Genomic DNA, 18068 nt, shown 5'->3' on the forward strand with positions numbered 1-18068 from the left:
GGGTTCCATGCCCAGATGTGTCGCCATCTAACTCTGTGACCTTGGGCATATCACAGCCCTGCTCTGTGCCTCAGTTTCCCCATCTGTGACGAGGGAATAATAATTACTCACCCTCGCAAGGCTGTTGGAAATCTATGGGTAAAAAGTTGGCATGAAGCGATATTATTGTCTGCTTAGTTCTCATGCTATTTGGGGCACAGGATGGTGAAATGGGTCTAGTTTGGCCCCAAAATTAGGTTTTGTGAAAATAAAAAAACAAAAACAAAGAGCAAAAAAAAAAAAGTGTTTCCATGACTTTATTGTTTAATTCCATAATTTTTGCCTGGATTGAAACTTATCTGCATTTCCAGCCAATACCCCAGAGAGAGATTTCTCATAAGAACCTGAGAAACAGAGATCGAAAAGCACCGTGCAGCGTTTACAGCTAGCCTGGTGCCAGTGAAAAAGAACCAGCAAGTGAAACTGACGACAAGTGAATGTGACTTGTCTCTTTCAATCATTCCAGATGAGTGACCTAGGAAAAGCAAACAAATAGTGGTAAACAAACCAGGGAACAGGAGAGTGGGATTTTAAAAATTTGTCCAGGTTTTTTGGCTACGGTTAGGGACAGAGCCAAAAGCCGTTTGGGGATTTTTTTTGCTTTTGTTTTTGCTTATTTTGAAAGATAGCGAGCCAGCGCCGCGGCTGGTGCAAATTCTACACTAGGGGTTTGCTCTGGTACAATAAAATCCAGTTAATCCCTGCACTCAACAGTGTCCTTCGAATGTCCGGCTGAGTCAAAGCTAGCACGCGCTCAAATTCTACATTCCAAACACATGTTTAAGTCAATGGGATCAAAGTTAAGTATGTGCTTAAATGCTTGCTGAATTGGGGTGGGGGAAAGCGGGAGGGAGATTGGGGGGGTGGGGGGGAAGAATGCGAAAACGGAGCAGGTGAGAGCGTCCTTACAGTTAAAGAACAGTGTAGCTACAGGAATACGGTAGTATCACTTTAAATAGCTTGTGAGGCGTCTAGTGGTGCTCACTGTGTTCTATGGGGGTAGCTCCAGCTGAAGTGTCTCTGTGTATATTTCGTAAACACACTGTCCCACGTTGTCTTGGTTCTACAAAGAGCAAAAGATACAACCAAAAGAGAGACAATAAATAAGCAAACAGATGGGTTACGTCAACGGGGCTCAAAGTTCAGTATGTGCGCAAGTGCATCCCAAATAAAAGCCCCCAAAGAAAAATAAAATACAGCAAAAATATTTCTCCTTTCGCAACACGCAAACCAGCTTCCGCCACCCTCCCGTGCAGCCTCCAGACACTTTGCAGTGGAAGCTACACCTCAGCCTGTGTTTATTTCATTTAAGGCCCCCCCCCCCGCCCTTTTCTGGGGGTTATATCCTCTCCTTTACAGCCCCGGCTAGGCAGGGAGCTCCGGGATTTTAATGGATGAGCCCTGCCACTTAACCACGTCTTCTGCCTGGACACCTAAGGGCTGTGCCAAGCGGAGCTATTTGTAAATGTAGCCGGTTTGCTAAGCAGGAGGGTAAACACGGATGAGCAGCCTTCATCCACTCCAGTAAATATTTTATGTCACGCACCAAGAAAAGACACTCCTATTTAAATGATTTATAAAGGAAGATCATGTAGAGGTTTCTATAAAATATGTAGGGCTCCTAATCCTGACAGCATCAAGCAAAGAGGACTAGACTCATATATTACCTTCTGGACAGGCTTGCAAGCTGCAGGGATACAACTGACAAATAAAAGTGTGTTTACAGCTTCTGGGTGACTCCGGGGAGCAGTAAATCAAAGTGAGGGTGGGGAAGGAGGGGCGGGGGGAGAAAGCTGGAAATTAAGTGGCAACTTCTGTCCGTCACAGTCCTCAAGGCTGGGGGCAGGGGCCGGATTCTGAGCTTCCCCACGGTGGGGATGATGGCATCGCAGCGCTTCCTGATTTACACCACTGCCAGGGAGCACTTTGTTTTTCCAGCAGGGGAAGGCTGGCTTGTTAATAACTAGGCTAAGGGCCAAGTTCTTACTCCACTGATGTACGCAATAGTCTTCAGTCTGGGTTTGTAGCCGGGGGGGGGGGGGGGCCCTGGGCCATGACCGGGGCTCCCAGGCGCTATGGTAACACACTCGATAAATAATAACACTAATATTTACTAGAATGGCCATAGCACCCGGAGGCCGCAGTCAGCATCAGGGTCCCACTGGGCTGGGCGATGCTCAAATGCATAGCCAGGCACTGTCCCTTAGAGGCTCACGATAGGATTGCTGGCCCCATGTCACCCAGGGGGGAAAGAGGCCCTGTGAGATCAGCCTGTGACGAGCTTGGGTGCTTGTAGCAGAGCCGAGCGCTGACCGCAGCGCTCCTAGGCCCCAGCTCAGTGCTCGAGCCACTAGCCCGACGTGCTTCGTCTCCCATTGCCTGTTAGGGCCGGGGGAGGTCTGGAGCCGTGGGGGCGGGTTCGATTTGTTACGCAGTTGTGTGCCTGGTGTTTGGTTTTGATTTGCGTTAGATCATGCGGATTTTACACTGCGACTCCCCTCGCTGGATGACCACCACCGGGCCTGCTAGAGCCTCAGCGGGGGGCCGCGCGATGGGGAAGGGCTGGGCTGGACATGAGGCGCCGGCTCCTCGGCTGGCAGAGCTCTGAGAACAACTATGATTTACACCAGCCGAGGATCTGGCCCTGAGTCCTAAGAATTGACTGAAGGACTGTTGCTATAGATCAGCCAGTTCCCAGCAAGCAGGGAGCCACCTCCCCTCCACGGCCGGCATTGATTGCTCCCTTTGCCGGTAGGCTCAACGGAGAACCCCAGTGCTCAACTGGCCACAGGGCATGAACTCCCCTCTTGTGCCTCAACGGAGCCTGGACGAGTGCTGCAGAGGACAGGTGCCTTGCTTACGTCTGTTTCTTGGATAAATCAGCAGATGCGACCGGCCGTGCTGGCAACATGGGCCCGCGCACCTGCTCAGAGCTGTCCCACGAAGTCCTCATTCCGTTTTCACACCGGCAAAACTCCCGGTGCCTTTCATCGCAGGCATGTCCCAAGAGCTGCTGAGGGCCCCCAGCTCCCAGTGACGTCAACGGGGAGCTGTTGGCTCTTCTCAGGATTTGACCCTTGTGAAAGGACCCGTCCTGTTCTCACCAGTGTAAATCAGGAGCGACTCTATTGGCACCAATGCAATTACACCGGGGTGAAAATCCGTGCCTGGAAGATCCGGTGCAAGCCAGTTGGCATTTACATCAGTGTGAAAGGGGGATCTGAACCAGGTTCGGAGTAAGGGTTTCAGGCCTATTTCTCCTCTCACCACAGATTTAAACCAGGCTCCCTGTACCGACTGCAATAGACTCATTCCACCTGTCGGCAGCAGCATAAGTGAGGTCAGAATCAGGCCCGCCTTTAACATTCCGGGTGTGATCCTGCTCTCGGTACGGGTGGTCTTTGCACTGCTGGAACGCCAGTGACGTCACTCGCGTTGCTCCTGATTTACCGCTGCGTAGCTAAGGTCAGAGGCAGGTCCTTCCTGGGCGGCAAAGCCACGGCATGCCTTGCTTTTAGATTGGACGGTCACCTGCAGAAACGGCGGATGCGTAGCCCCAAGAGAACGCAGCACCCATCTCCTTCGGCCCCCTCGCAGTGGGTGTGTCCCCTCGGCTGTCTCCGTCCTTGCTCCCTGGGCTCAGGGAGCCGGGCCCGAGAGGCCCAGACAATGGCTCAAATCGCCAATCATTGCTTAGGAATTGCTGACAAAAGAGCAGCAGCTGGAATAATGCACCCGCACACACGCACACGCAGACAGAGAGCGAGACAGACTTTGGCAAGCCAAGTAGCAATTTCACAGGCAGCTGAGGGAGCCCCGAGAGCTGCCAGCCAATGAGGCTGGTGATGTGGCATTATTAAGGGATTAGCAAGTTGTCTCGGCTCTCAATTGTAGATAAGTGCCACAGTTTGTATTATCTTTTCACGCCGCACCGCGAAGGATGACAAAGAAACAACATGGGTGTCATGGCCTTCAGAATATTATTAAGGGTAATTTGACTTGCGGGGGGAAGGGAGGGGGGGAGAGGTGGAAGAAGGAGAGAAAAGGAAGAAGAGGAGGAAGAGGGAAACAAAACCAGCCCAGGAGGAGTGAGTGGGATTAAAACTAAGGAGAGAAGATTAGGAGTGAAATATGAACTCTATTCAGAGTCAGTCAATCAGGGGAAACGAAAATCTAAGAGGGGGTGGCTGGGCCATTCGGAGAATGCCAAAGGCAGGCTTAAGCCACCAGCAGCTGTTCTGAGCCACACGAAGGGCTCTTGGCAGGTAGCAAAAGCTCTGCTGTGCAGATGATACCCAGTGGCAGCCACAGGTTTGGTTTTTGTGGCTCTCATTCGGCCCCCTTTATTTTTAGTAACGGAGATGGGGGGGTTCGTTTTCCCCACGTGTTGGGGCTGGGTGGGGATGGACTGCGTCCGAATTGCCAAGGCTGCCCCCTGGAACCAGGCAAGGGCTAGATCCCCATGGCAGGCAGGGGAATGGGACCTGATCCTATGTGCTCACTTAGCCAATGTCTCACTGAGATACCTGGCCTGACCCTGCCGGCACCCTGGGGTAAATCTGGAGTAACGCCATGGAAGGCAGCAGAAGTTACAATGGTGCAAGAGAGGAGGCTCAGACCTGAGCCAGGTGACCATCAGCCAAGCACAGCGGTGACAGTAGTGCTACTGTTCGGATTCTGGGAGCTCCGAGTGGCCCCGTTGCGCTTGGCGCTGCAGGTGCTAGAGAGCTTGGAGAATGACTACAGAGGGGAAACAGCTTAGCACTTGGTACCTAGGCTTCTTACACTAGCATAAGTGCTGGGGGCCCCCAAGTTATCTCCTGGGAGACTGATTCTGATCACACTCATGCCACTGGGAATCAGTGTGGTTACACTGGTGTAAAGCCAGGGCAAGGCCCCAGAATCAGTTCTGATGAGTTCTCTCGGGTCTCAGCCTTTTCCCTATGAGCAGGTTCCTGCTTGGAGCAAGGACAGAGCCTAAAACAGAGCTTCAGCTGGTGTAAACTGACTTCCATGGAGCCAGGCTGGTTCAGGATCTGACTCTCCGTTTTGTTCCTGTCTTAAGCTGATGGATGGGTGTTTGTTTTTTAAGTAGGATTCTGACTCAAGTCAACTTCTGGTGAGGCTCAGCTCAGTGGATGGATCCCGGCCTGGATTTATTAGTCACTTTCTGATGTGATGATGCATCCGATTCACTCACCCAAAGATAAGATCGGGCACAGCTGGTGGGGTGGATAAAGGCTGCACGGCCCTGGGAGCTTTTTTCTTCCTGGCATAAAAGAATTCTGAATCCACCCTCAGCCCCATACTGCCTCGGCCTCAGTCGTACGTATTAATCTATAATAATAAGCAGCCATTCTGCCCTGTGTCAGCTGCAATAAGATGCACAACAGAGAAATTGAGTGAAGCCATTTTCCCCTTTCATGACTGACTAACCATTTTCATCATTCAGGGACCCTGGGGTTTGGCTGAATTTGCAGCCGAACAGGACGGCCCCCTCTTGCAATCCGCAGGAGCAACCCAGCGTGAGTGGCCCTCCGCCCGGAGATGGGAAAGGAGGAAGGTCTCTCTTTCTCTCTCTTTTCATGGAGGTTGAGGTGCATCTTCGCTCCTTCCTCCTGGGATGATCAAAGGGAGTTAATTTTTCTTCACAAGCACCTGTTGGGGATGGTCTAGATACTAATTAGTCCTGCCATGAGTGCAGGGGACTGGACGAGATGACCTCTCGAGGTCCCTTCCAATCCTACGATTTGATGATTCTATGTGCTTCCGTGACTGGGGTGTGACTGGGAAGTGTTTTGTTTTTTTAAAGACCACAGTCTGCTCTCATTCTGGAGTGACTCTACTCAGTTCACTGGGGAGTGACTCTGGATTTACTGGTGTGACTGAGAGCAGTATGTGGTCCATGATTGCAATCTAGCAGGCATTGGACCTCCACTTACTTATTTCAGTCACTTACTCAATAACTCCACTGACCTACCTGGAATTATTGCTGCACTTCACTGGGGTGAGTCAGAGGAGAATCAGGCCCATTAATCTCAGTGGAGTTACTCCTGATTTACACCAGGCTGAGTGAGAGGAGATTCAGGCTCCACATGCCCATGGAAAGACAACAATGCAAATAGGATGCCGATTGCACAAAGACTGGCAAGACACTGACCTGGCGAAATCAGACCTGCCTCCGAATTTAAGGACTGAAGCAATCATGTCTTCTGCCTGGGGGCCGTCGCGCCTCAACTCCGCCACACTGAGCATGGTGCGCGAGCCAGGCCCTGCCCCAAAGGGTCTACAGCCTAAACCACCAAACCCGAGAAAAGGCAGTCTGCTCGTCCCCCCTGGACGCAGAGAGGCCACTGGTGCCCTTTTCCAAAGCGCCTCCGTGACTTAGGAGCTGAAGTGCAATTTTCAAAGGAGACGTCGGCATTTTTGGAAAGCACCTCCCAAAGCTCAGGCCAGCAGACCGTGCTAGAGGTGAGAATTTAACCCAGCTTGCCAAGCCCGAGGCCCAGTGCTTAATTTGTGCCAGGGCTGAGCCCCGGCACCTCTAGGCTTGGCAGTTTCTAGCCTTGGCACTTAGGCGGTTCATAGCCCCGGCACCTCTGGGCTTTGCTGCATCAGTTAGGAATGTAAAAAGATTACTTGAGCCCTGGCACCTCTTTCGTTACAAATTAAGCCCTGCCAAGGCCAGTGCCCTAATCACCAGCGCTCTGCCCGCTAGTAATTTTCACCCTACCTTGCTGACCTGGGGAGGTTTGGAGGCAGAGCCAGTCAGCTCCTGCTGGAGAGACACGGCTGAGGACTTGCCAGAAGGTCCTACACTGGTGGCTGCAGCTGCCGGGAGTAGGCACGGGGGTGGGGGGCAGGTCAACAGCACAAGACCCGGCTTTGGCAGGCAGAAAAAAAAATTCCTTTTTTGTGTTCTCCCCTCTTTCTTCTTCATCTTCTATTTCCCCCCCCACCCCGCCCCTTCCTGGAGCTTTATTGTAGCCACGATGTTATTTCAGCGTTTGCATATTATTGGCAGCAGTGGCTCTTGGCTTCCCCGCTTGTTAGTCACAGCCTGACAATGCGAAATCAGTAATGAAGCATGACAGGTTTCATCCAGCTCAGAAGCGGTCATTGCAGCTGCAGAGTTCCAAGAACCACACGGGGGAGAAATACGCGCCCAACTTCTGGCTTCTCCTAACTTTCCTGCCTGGGCTTGGCTGGTTGAGAACATGAAGGAAGCAGCCACAGATGGAGACCGTTGCAGAACTGAGCCCCGAGCAGGGAGGGTAGATGGGTTCCTAAGATGGACGGTGGGGTGGGCCATCAGGCAATCAACAGAACGGAAATGATGTGAGGTCTGTACATGCCGCTACCCCATGCAAACAAATTGGCTGGGGCCAGGAACAAGGCTGCGCTGAAGCCTGCAGCCATGTCAAGAGGAACGTCAACCAGGTCATAAAAGTTCTTTTGGGAGGAGTCATGTCCCCCTTCATCCCCAGCCAGCAGCTCATTCTCCGTCGGCCTCGTGTCCTCGTTTGCATAGTTGCAACGTGATGGGTGAAGAGCTGCCAGTCTGAGCTGGTTGCATTTTGCGCCCAGTGGAGCAAAGGACTGCGAAGTGCAGGCCAATGGTGAATTACCCAGCTGGCCGGGGAGAGGAGCTCAAGCACCCAGGGCCGTATTCTCTGTTGTTGTATGGCCCCTTTGCGTCAGCTAGATTGGTGCAAAGAGGCTGTAGATGAAGCATAAGGCCTCCCCAAGGGAATACCCACCCCCTGGCGCATGGAGCCCCTGAATTGTCTCTGCAGGAACTCCAGACACATGGGGCATCCTGAGGCAGAGGTGGAGTGAAGATGTGGCCAGGACAGACCCAAGTCCTTGCAATTCTGTGTCTCTGTAGTGGCCCCACAGTGGTCACCAGAGTTGCGGGTGCAATGTAGGTTAGTCACAAGGGCAGCTCTCTCCTATGCCAGGTGCCACACTGGTCCTCACAGACCTAAACAGGGGAGGTACAAGCTGGCCCCTGTGCCAGCACAGCGAAGAGTCAGCTGCCCACCCCGTGCCTATGTTTCCAAGTGTCGCCGCTGAGCGGTTCTCTCTCAGCAGACTCAGACAGGCCATTGCAGGATTAGGCCTTCGACTGCAAGCGGGCTTGACTTGAAGCCAGGGATTCAGGGCGCTCAAGGATCTGGCCCAGTGAGCAGCCTGACATGATCAAGGTGGATCATTTCCCAGGGGGTTGGGGCGTTTTACAAGCAGATCAAATCCAGCCCCTTCCCCCCGGAAATATAGGCTAGTCTGGGCACCCGGCCAAAAAGGGGGGGAAGCCATAAGTTACTCAGCCTAGTTTTGGAAGCTTGGGTTTGATTTCTGAGTGACAATTCACACCGGGCAGAGCTTAATCCAGCACTAATTCACATCAGCTGGCATTCAGAGGAGCCCAAGAATTTAGGCACCCAATTCTCATGGGGACTGAATTGCTTGCTTCTGAGTTGCCATGGCTGGCAACTGCTAGGTAACGACACCGTTGTAACAAGTGATGAGCCCGACCCAACCCCCTACCTCCCCAGTCCGAACCCCTGCAGGGCTTTTTCACACCTGGACCTGGATCCAAATTCCGCAGCTGGAGCCTCTGTCTGACTACAACAGCTTGTTTTGTTGTGTGTTATAAAATTACTCCACCCCAGGAGCTCTGACGCCTTCCTCTCTCTTCCGCCATGACCTTGGTAGCTTCCTTATTTCTCATGTCTTCCAACGGGCGGGCCTCCCCTTCCACCTCCACCCAGCTTCCGCTGCCTGCAGGGCAAAATGAGGCACTCGGGCTGCCTTCCATCCCTAGCCTGCCTCTCTCCCCTCAGGCGATCCACCCTTCCATCAGCTGAGAGCCGGCGGTTCTGATTCCCCGTAACCGCTTTATGAACTGGTGGAAGAACTTAATTGAAAACGTTTTGGCTCGGACACAGCAGCCTGCTTTCCGTGGAGCTTGTGAGGGCTGATTTCGTAGCTAAAATCCCTCCTCCTTTCCCCCGCAGATCCCTGAGGCAAGAACCTTCTGGTGTTTGCTGTCATTTGTACTTGCTTTGCGTGGACAATTATTTTGCATTCCATCCTGTTAGGTGCTTGGAACGGTGCCTTGGGGGCTTGGCCTGTTCTACACAATATTTAAACCAAAAATAGAACAAAGGTCCCCAGCTCTAGGAAACCACAGGGCGGCTCCATGGGGTTTTATTATATCGGTCAATCAGTCAATCAGGAAATAGGAATTTAGCTGCAGCTGGAAAATAGAGGCCCGGTATTGATTGGGGAAGATGGCTTTGCAGGGGCCGGGTAATGGAAATATGCATCTGGAGACACAGTCAGATGGAACAGCTAATACCGAGATCACTGATATGAGAAGACGAGGATCTTATTTGCAGGAGGAGAAATCCTGTTATGATATTTTACATTTAGCCAAAATCCATTTCAGCTGGTGCCTCCTCCCCTCCCCCCCCACCTCCCTCACACCACAAGCCTCAGTGTGGCAAAGCCGCATGATTGTTATAATTGGAGTTGAAAACTTTCCACAGCCTGATCCAAACACCGTTGGAATCAATAGATGAGATTCCCATTGACTCCAGTGGGCTTTGTTCAGGCCCTTTGTCCACGCAGACAGAGAGTGAGCAAGACGTGGGTATAAGAGATACATGGGTATTCAGCCCAGTCTTGCAGTGGGCACTGGCAGACGGGTGTGAACCGCACAGGCCATCGCAGGATTACAGCCTTAGACTACAAGCTCTCTGGACCTGGCCAGTGTCACAGGGGTGGTCAATACTTCATGGCTCCAAATATCTAGCTCTCCACTCCCGAGAGCTGCATTCTCTGCCTGCTGGGTGACCTTGGACTAGTCATTTCCCCCCTCTGTGCTTCAGTTTCCCCATCTGTAAAATGGAGATTATGATACTGACCCCCTTTGTAAAGTGCTTTGAGATCTATGGCTCCTAGGGGTTATTAGTGCACACGCACACGCGCCCCTGCTTTCCGAGCTGAATTTAGGTCCCCCCCTTTTATAGTCGAATTATGGATCATTTTGCCGCTGCCCCAGAAGGACATCACAGCTGCAAAGAGAGGGGTTTACCCCATCCTGAACAGAAAACTGGATTTAAAGGGCCATGCATTCATTTTTATGCCTCGGTTGAGCAGGCATCTCAGCCGGGTGGGGGGCAGGTGCGGGGTGCTGGGGTGTCCACATTTCCATCAGGAAGCCCCACCCTGCCTCCCTCCCTCCCCCTTTTTTTGATAATCCTATTTTTGAGCCAGGGGATTACGATCGATACTTCACTCCTAATGCTGCGGTAATACAGTGTTACACTGGGAATGCCAGTTCCCCGCTGAAACACTTAAGGTAGTTTAAACCCATTTGTGCTAGGCAATGCAGTGAATTCACAAAGAGCCTTCTAGCAGCTGACACAGCCCAGCGGTGGCTGGGAGGGTGGGGCTGGCGGAATGGACCAGCCAGGACAGCTGCACTCAGGGTGGCTGATGAGATCATAAAATCATAGGACTGGAAGGGACCTCGAGAGGTCTAATCCAGTCCCCTGCACTCGTGGCAGGGCTAAATATTATCTAGATCAGTGCTACTCAAAGTGGTGGTCCGCGGACCGGTGCTGGTCGCAAGCCATCAGCTGCCGGTCTGCGCGCACACTGGGGAAAAAAATGCCGGTCTCCCACATCAGATAGCTTGAGAAGTACTGATCTAGACCATCCCTGACAGGTGGTTGTCCAACCTGCTCTTAAAAATCCCCAATAATGGAGATTCCACAACCTCCCTGGGCAATTTATTCCAGTGCTTAACCACCCTGACAGTTAGGAAGTTTTTCTTAATGTCCAACCTAAACCTCACTTACTGCAATTTAAGCCCATTGCTTCTTGTCCTATCCTCAGAGGTTAAGAAGAACAATTTTTCTCCCTCCTCCTTGTAAGAACCTTTTATGTACTTGAAAACTGTTCTCATGTCCCCTCTCAGTCTTCTCTTCTCCAGACTAAACAAACTCAGTTTTTTCAGTCTTCCCTCATAGGTCATGTTTTCTAGACCTTTAATCATTTTTGTTGCTCTTCTCTGGACTTTCTCCAATTTGTCCACATCCTTCCTGAAATATGGCATCCAGAACTGGACAAAATTCTCCAGTTGAGGCCTAATCAGCGCGGAGTAGAGCAGAAAAATTAATTCTCATGTCTTGCTTACAACACTCCTGCTAATACATCCCAGAATGATGTTCGCTTTTTTTGCAACAGCGTTACACTGTTGACTCATATCTAGCTTGTGGTCCACTATGACCCCAGATCCCTTTCCGCAGTACTCCTCCGTAGGCAGTCATTTCCCATTTTGTGTGTGTGCAACTGATTGTTCCTTCCGCAGTGGAGTCCTTTGCATTTGTCCTTATTGTGCTGGGCCTGTGTTTTTCCAGCAGCGAGGTTGCAAGTGAGAATCAACACCAGAGACAGAAGCTGCATTTTCTCTCTTTGCTGCTCTTTTCTCTTCTGTGTGTTTGGTTTGTTTTGTCTTCTAGGAAACAGGATCGGATTTTAACAACCACTCCAGCTCATCTCATCTAACTTCTTCTCTTTTCCCAAAGGCACAGTAATTGCCATCTTTAATACTTTGTAAGAGATTCACAAACAAGGGTTTTTTTTCTTCTAAAAACTCTCCAGCTAGAGGGAAAGGAAACAAGGGATGTTGGTAAAATGAAAGCCTGCCTTAATACTTTACATTTCAAATGCTTTCATTGTTTCCCACTCTGTTCTGTATCTTTAATAACAGGCTAAAAGGAATGTGTTTGCCATGGTACCAAGCAGGCTGAGGCCCCAAATCCCAAACTTCGTTTAACACTGGCCAGGGTTGGACAGTTGCAGTCATGTTAACAGCTTTGACTCTTTGGGTCCCTTAATTCCATCTAAATTAAGACGACAGATTTTCGTTCTGCCCAATCTATCAGCGGCTGCTTCCCTTCTTCATCCTCGCCCATGCAGCTGCGGATGCAAATGTCGGACGGGCGATGCGCTGGGGAAACATTGCCACCCGCCAGAGCTGTTCCTTTGTGTCTCTGCTCACTTTTCTCTGGTTTTAAACCTAGGAACGCCAAGCCCATGGCAGCCAGCTGGTGAAAACCAGCCCCTAAGACATCTGCAGAAGCCTGCCAGGCTGGAGGGCACGGTAAGGACCCCGGCATGATTCAGCGTGGGTTGGTAATAAGAATCCACGTGTTGCAGAAAGAGACAATTGCTGGCAAAAGCAGATGTGTCTGGGGAGTCGGGCTGGGACTTCGGATTCTTGCAGCCTCAGAATTATAGGCCTCTTCCCTTTCGAGCTACTAGGGAGCTGCTTTAGTGGGGAGAAGCAGACAGTCACATCTGTTTTCTGTGGGTCCAGCCAGAAGAGGGTGCTTTTTTTCCTCCCCCTCTCTCGCACGAACGCACACACACGGCTAACGAGTACATTGCAACGTCGCACCCTTGCCACACGCTTCTGGGCCAACCTTGGCAGGGTTCACCCAGTGCTGTCTGGCATGCTGGGCCGGGACAATGAGGAGCTTCGGGGCTGGGGCTACTCTGTTCACCCCCTTCTTGTAGCGCTGACAGCAACCAAGCGACATCGCCCGGTACTCACCTGACAGCGAGGGAAAAGTCGGTCTCTGTTTGTGCCTCAGCCTCTGCTCAATAGGTCAGTCGGCACCAGCCAGGGCCTGTTTTGGACAGGAGGACAGAGCATCTCTCATGTCCCAGTCAACGCTACGGTGGACACTTCTGCAGCGGGAAGGACACTGAGTCATCACAGCCATGGCCGGGCCCCCTTTCCGTCCAGCACCGCCCACTCTCTGAACTAGCCTGCCCCCTCTCCAGCTGCCCCCTGTGGAGCCGAAGTTGTGGCCACTTTCTCCCACCTCCAGCCTCCTTCCCCCATGTTGGGTCTTTGGACCCTGCTGCTTTTAGCCAGGGCAGAATCTGACCGACCGTGACTCTCTCTATTCATGATCTACCCTCTGGGATCCCTCCCAGTCCCAGACCCAGACCCCCATCACGGTAAGCTCCCCACACAGCCTCTGGCGACCAAGTCGGGCTGCCGGCACAGAGGTGGGGGAAGCCCGGTGGTAATTTCAGTCCAAATTGGCTGAGGGGCTTCCGAGGCAAACTCCCTGGGAATAGAAACACAAATATTTCCATCCAGCGCTATAATTATGAATTAGCGCAAAGCTCTGTCTCTATTAGGTGTTAATAGAGACAAAGGGGGGTTGGGAATGCAAGGCACCGCTATATAAATGCTAATTCACCCAGAGACCTTCCTCTCTATCCAGGACACAGAGAACGGAGGTTTCAAGGCAACTTTCAAGCAAACCCGGGGCAAAGCCATTTCAGCCACTGAATTACGTTTGTGTAAGGATGCAGCAGATTCCCCACCCCACCCCTTCCCCACCCTGTGGACGGGATAATGGTGCACCCTTAATGGCTCGTGCTGTATCTCTTCTCCCAGGCTGGCCTGTTACAACAGCAGCAGCTAGGTGAGCAGCCTGGCCTTCAGAAAGAGGAGAGGGGTGCAAAGGTGGGGGCTTCTGGAGATTGGAGGGCCAAACACTGTTGCCCACTGGAGCCAAAAAGAGCTTTGCCATTGGGCTGCGCTCTGGTGCGGCTCCACAGTGACTCCAGGAACTTTGGTGGGGTCTGCCTGGATTCCCACGGGTGCCAGTGAGAGCAGGGGGCAGGCATCAGACTGGCTGGATTTCCTCCGCTGGAGCTGAGCAGCCTGATTGCTGAGGTCAGCAGTGAAAATTCCAGGTCAGGAATTGACCCCAAAGGGCCACCGGGAAGCAGCAATGGAAAGACAGGGGAGAGCATCACTTGGGCTTTCACATGGATACTACAGAGCTGTATTCAAGGGGGCAGAGGAGTTGGCCTGGGGGGCTGACTTTAGGCTGAGAATAATTAGGCTCCAGCTCTGCCCCTGGCATTACAGTGACATAGGCCATATTTGACTCATACATTTAAAATCCCGGAAGGGTTCTTTTAGCAAGTCGCCCTGCTGAGGGCCATGCTGAGGTCCACAGGCTGAAGTCCTGCCAGACCAAATTCTGGTCACCACTTTGCATGCAGGAAAGATCTCAGGCACTTAGTGGCTTGGTTCCAGCTTCCAGCAGCCAGCGTCAGGGCTCAGGTGGTTTATCTGCTCCAATTTTCCAACCCCCCGCCCCCAGCATCTCACTCACACTGAGGGGAGTGGTATAAGAACCATGGATGGATGGATGGCTAGATAGATAGACAGACATCACTTGGAGCGCCATGGATGTCACAGATCAGAATTTACCCTCTTATGTTGCTTATAATCATTGCCCAAAATACTCAGTGGGGTTAAATAACAAACATTAGGAGAATGAGGGAAGAGCTAAGAGCTGTAGAGAGGGGAAAAAAGATCCATGAGATGTGGAGAGAGGGACTGGGGAGTCAACGAGGCGGAAAGTGACAGGCAAGATATACTTCCAAGTATAAAATTTGCTCTCTAAACACATATGCCGCACTGGTTGGATGTAGCTCTCTAGAAAGACCTATAAAGCAAATCACAGCACAGGGCTGCACCCAGTCAGGTCCTATGAAGCCTCTTTCCAGTAATAGCAGAGCCTGGGTCACAGAATCCTCAATTTACTGTAGCTTTCGGATCTATAAAGCTGCAGGAAATGGCTTCCCTTCCACTTCTCCGCCTCTCTCCCTGGCCATGCCATGCTGACATATTTATTGACCGATGACTCTCGAGGTCTCGCGTGCAGGCTGTGTGCCTCACGGCATCTATTTCATGCACACACAGGCTCCGTATTTGCCTGGCTGGCTAATGATCTGATGCTCCCCGGCCCATACTTCACATAGAGCACGACTTACACTTGAATCTACGCTCACGTTGTAAGGTGTGTTCATGAGCGTAAACACTAGTGTGGACGGGAAATAGACTTTTGCCGCTAACTGCATTGAACTCTAGGCTGAAGGCCAGTGGAGAGGACACTGCCCCCACTAGATAGAAAAACTGGCTTCTATTCCTGGCTTTGACCTTCTGGGTGAGCTTGGGCAAGTCACTCCTCCAGTCTGCACCAGTTTCCCCTCCCAAACTTGGTCTGTTCACATTGTCAGCTCTTTTGAAGCAGGGACTGTCTCTCACCAGGCCGCTCTGCAGCGCCCAGAACAGCTGGGGGGAGAGGGGTGTCTCAAAGCGCTGCTATAATCCAGATAATAACAGGGTTCCACATGACTACAAACAAACATTTATATTACGTCTACCCTAGAATTTACAGTTGTGTTCAAACAGGACTACACATTCCAGCTTTGCCCGGTGCGCCCTGGCGGGCTGTTGCATTCACCTGCTGCTTTGGTGAAAGGGATGTTTTTCAAAAGACTCCAAGTCACGTAGGAGAATGAGTCCCACGGGAGTTCAATAGAACTCCTAAATCAGCTGGTGCTTTGGAAAACGCCTCCCTCTTGTCTTAAAATTAGGATTGCAAGCTCTGCAGGCAGGTCAGAGATTTTAAGGCCAGAAGGGAGCATTAGATCAGGTAGCCTGGGCTCCTGTATAGCCAGAGAATTTCACCCCGTCACCCCGGGGTTGACCCCGATAGCTTGTATTTGGCTAACACATCTTCTAGAAAGGCACCCAGGGCTTGATCTGAAGATTTCAGGAGATGGAAAAGCCACCACTTCCCTTAGTAGCTTGTTCTAGGGTAAACAGCTCCGCCCTGTTCCAATGGAAATATGTCTGGCTTTTCCTTCTAGCCATCGAGTCTTGCTATACCTCTCTCTGCTACATCAACGTGTGCTTTCCATGGTGTATAAATATACAGCACCTAGCACAGTGGGACTCAGTCCCTCGCTTAGAGCCTCCAGGCACCATCACAATACAAATAAGAAGTTAGAAGAACAAAACCATTCGTACGGACAGCATTCTGCAAACTCCTTTTGGATACAGCTGCCTCTGCTACTTCGGACACATGCTAATTCCCAGCCTCAGCCTTGTCCTCTCGTCTTTTGTTTTTTAACTTTACAGCAGTTAGAAGAAGAAGAAGAAAAATCCCCTCCACCAGGGCCTGAATTTCAAACACCCATTTATCTCACTACAGAGGGAGAGGCGGAGGGGAAGAATGGAGGGAAGGAAGGAGGTGGACTTGTCCGATGAGTAAGAGGAGAAAAAAAAACCAACCCAATTTTAGCCCACTGCTGATCTAATCAGGATTTGATTGGGGAAAAGCAGCAGACCCTTAGCAACAGGCTCGTGCCTTCAGCAGGGCTCTAAGTGCTTAAAAGCTTTCAGGGTGGGTTATTAGGGAAATGAGTGGCATGGATCCTAATGAAGGGAAAGGGATGCTTTATAGCCTTCATCCCACTTTTTGCAATCAACCCATCAATCTATTACTTCCTTTTTACTTCCTGGCTTCCTCCTTTCTGGATAACTTTTCTGGTGGGTGGAAGAGAAAATGTGATGTACTTATTTATTTATTGGCTGGGTGTAATAAACCGGTAGCAATTAACCCCATGGGTCTGGCTCTGGTTGACGTTCTCCCCTCCCTCCACGCCCCCCAAATATGTATTTTTCAATTTTCTTTTGTATTGATTTTCAGTCTGCTACGGAGAAACAAGACTATCCAGGATGAAATATGCCAGCTTTTGCCTCTGGTCAGCGGAAAACTAATCATTGCAATTAGCGGCTGACCTAGATGGGCAGTTAACATGTCAGCTTTCTCTCCAAGCCATGGCTTCCAGCACCAGCATGTCATTATCACTGTAGAATCTCACAGTCATTATTTATCTGAGTCTTGGTAGAGCTGAAAGGCTCTGACTGAGATCTGGACTCCATTGTGCCAGGTGCTGCACAGACACATGGTGAGAGATGGCCCCTGCCCCAAACAATTTAAATGGACAAGAAAGACAAAGGAAGGATCGCTACCCCCATCTGGGAAACTCATGCATGGAGTTTAATAGGCAGCAGGTTTAAAACAAACAAAAGGAAGTATTTTGTCGCCCAACGCACAGGCAACCTGTGGAACTCATTGCCAGGGGATGTTGTGAAGGCCAAAAGTATACTGGGGTTCAAAAAAGAACTAGGTAAGTTCATGGAGGATAGGTCCATCAATGGCTATTAGCCAGCATGGGCAGGGATGGCGTCCCTAGCCTCTGTTTGCCAGAAGCTGGGAATGGATGACAGGGGATGGATCACTGGATGATTACCTGTTCTGTTCATTCCCTCTGGGGCACCTGGCATTGGCCACTGTCAGAAGACAGGATACTGGGCTAGATGGACCTTTGGTTTGACCTAGTGTGGGCATTCTGATGTTCTTATTATGTTCTTGTGGAGAGATGAGTGACTTGCCCAAGGTCACCGAGGGCATCAGTGGCGGAGCCAGGGATGGATCTTAGATCTCCTGATCCCCCAGCCAGAAGTGCAGGAGATGGGGAAGGATGGACCACCATGGCCCAACCAGATTGTGGGCTGCTGTGGTGGGGCTGATAGGGTGCCTGACAAAATGGAAAACAGCTTCTGGGACTGCTCTCACTGACAACAGCCTCCTCATGACTGTCTATGGACATGCCCCCTACCATCCTTGCCACTGCCCCTACATTGAAGCCTATGTGGTGACAACATAGGGCTGGCCATGTTGACATCTGCCCCATGCTATTCAGGGGTAGAAGGAAATCTCACGCGGCCCATGGTGGCTCAGTTTATAGGAGTAGGGACAGGATCAGACCCATGGTTTTGATCCAGACTAGGGATCCCGCCTCCCAGTGCCATTTTTTCATCCAAGACCAGGTCCCCATATGCCCGGGAGCAACTGGCCAGCTGTCACTTGTCACTCCTGGCCCCTGGTCTCTCTCTCAGTTCCTCTTTGTTCTTGATCCATCCGATCAGAAAAGCTGAGAGGTACATTAGTGGCCACACTATAAAGACATCTAACAAGGTGTTCCAGTTAATTAGTTTTGTCTTTCTTCCCCCCTCCGTGAATACAATCATTTTCTACCTGCAAACTGAGATCGGACTGGAG

The sequence above is a fragment of the Natator depressus genome, chromosome 25 (assembly GCF_965152275.1).
Source record: "Natator depressus isolate rNatDep1 chromosome 25, rNatDep2.hap1, whole genome shotgun sequence".
Classification (NCBI taxonomy): domain Eukaryota; kingdom Metazoa; phylum Chordata; order Testudines; family Cheloniidae; genus Natator; species Natator depressus.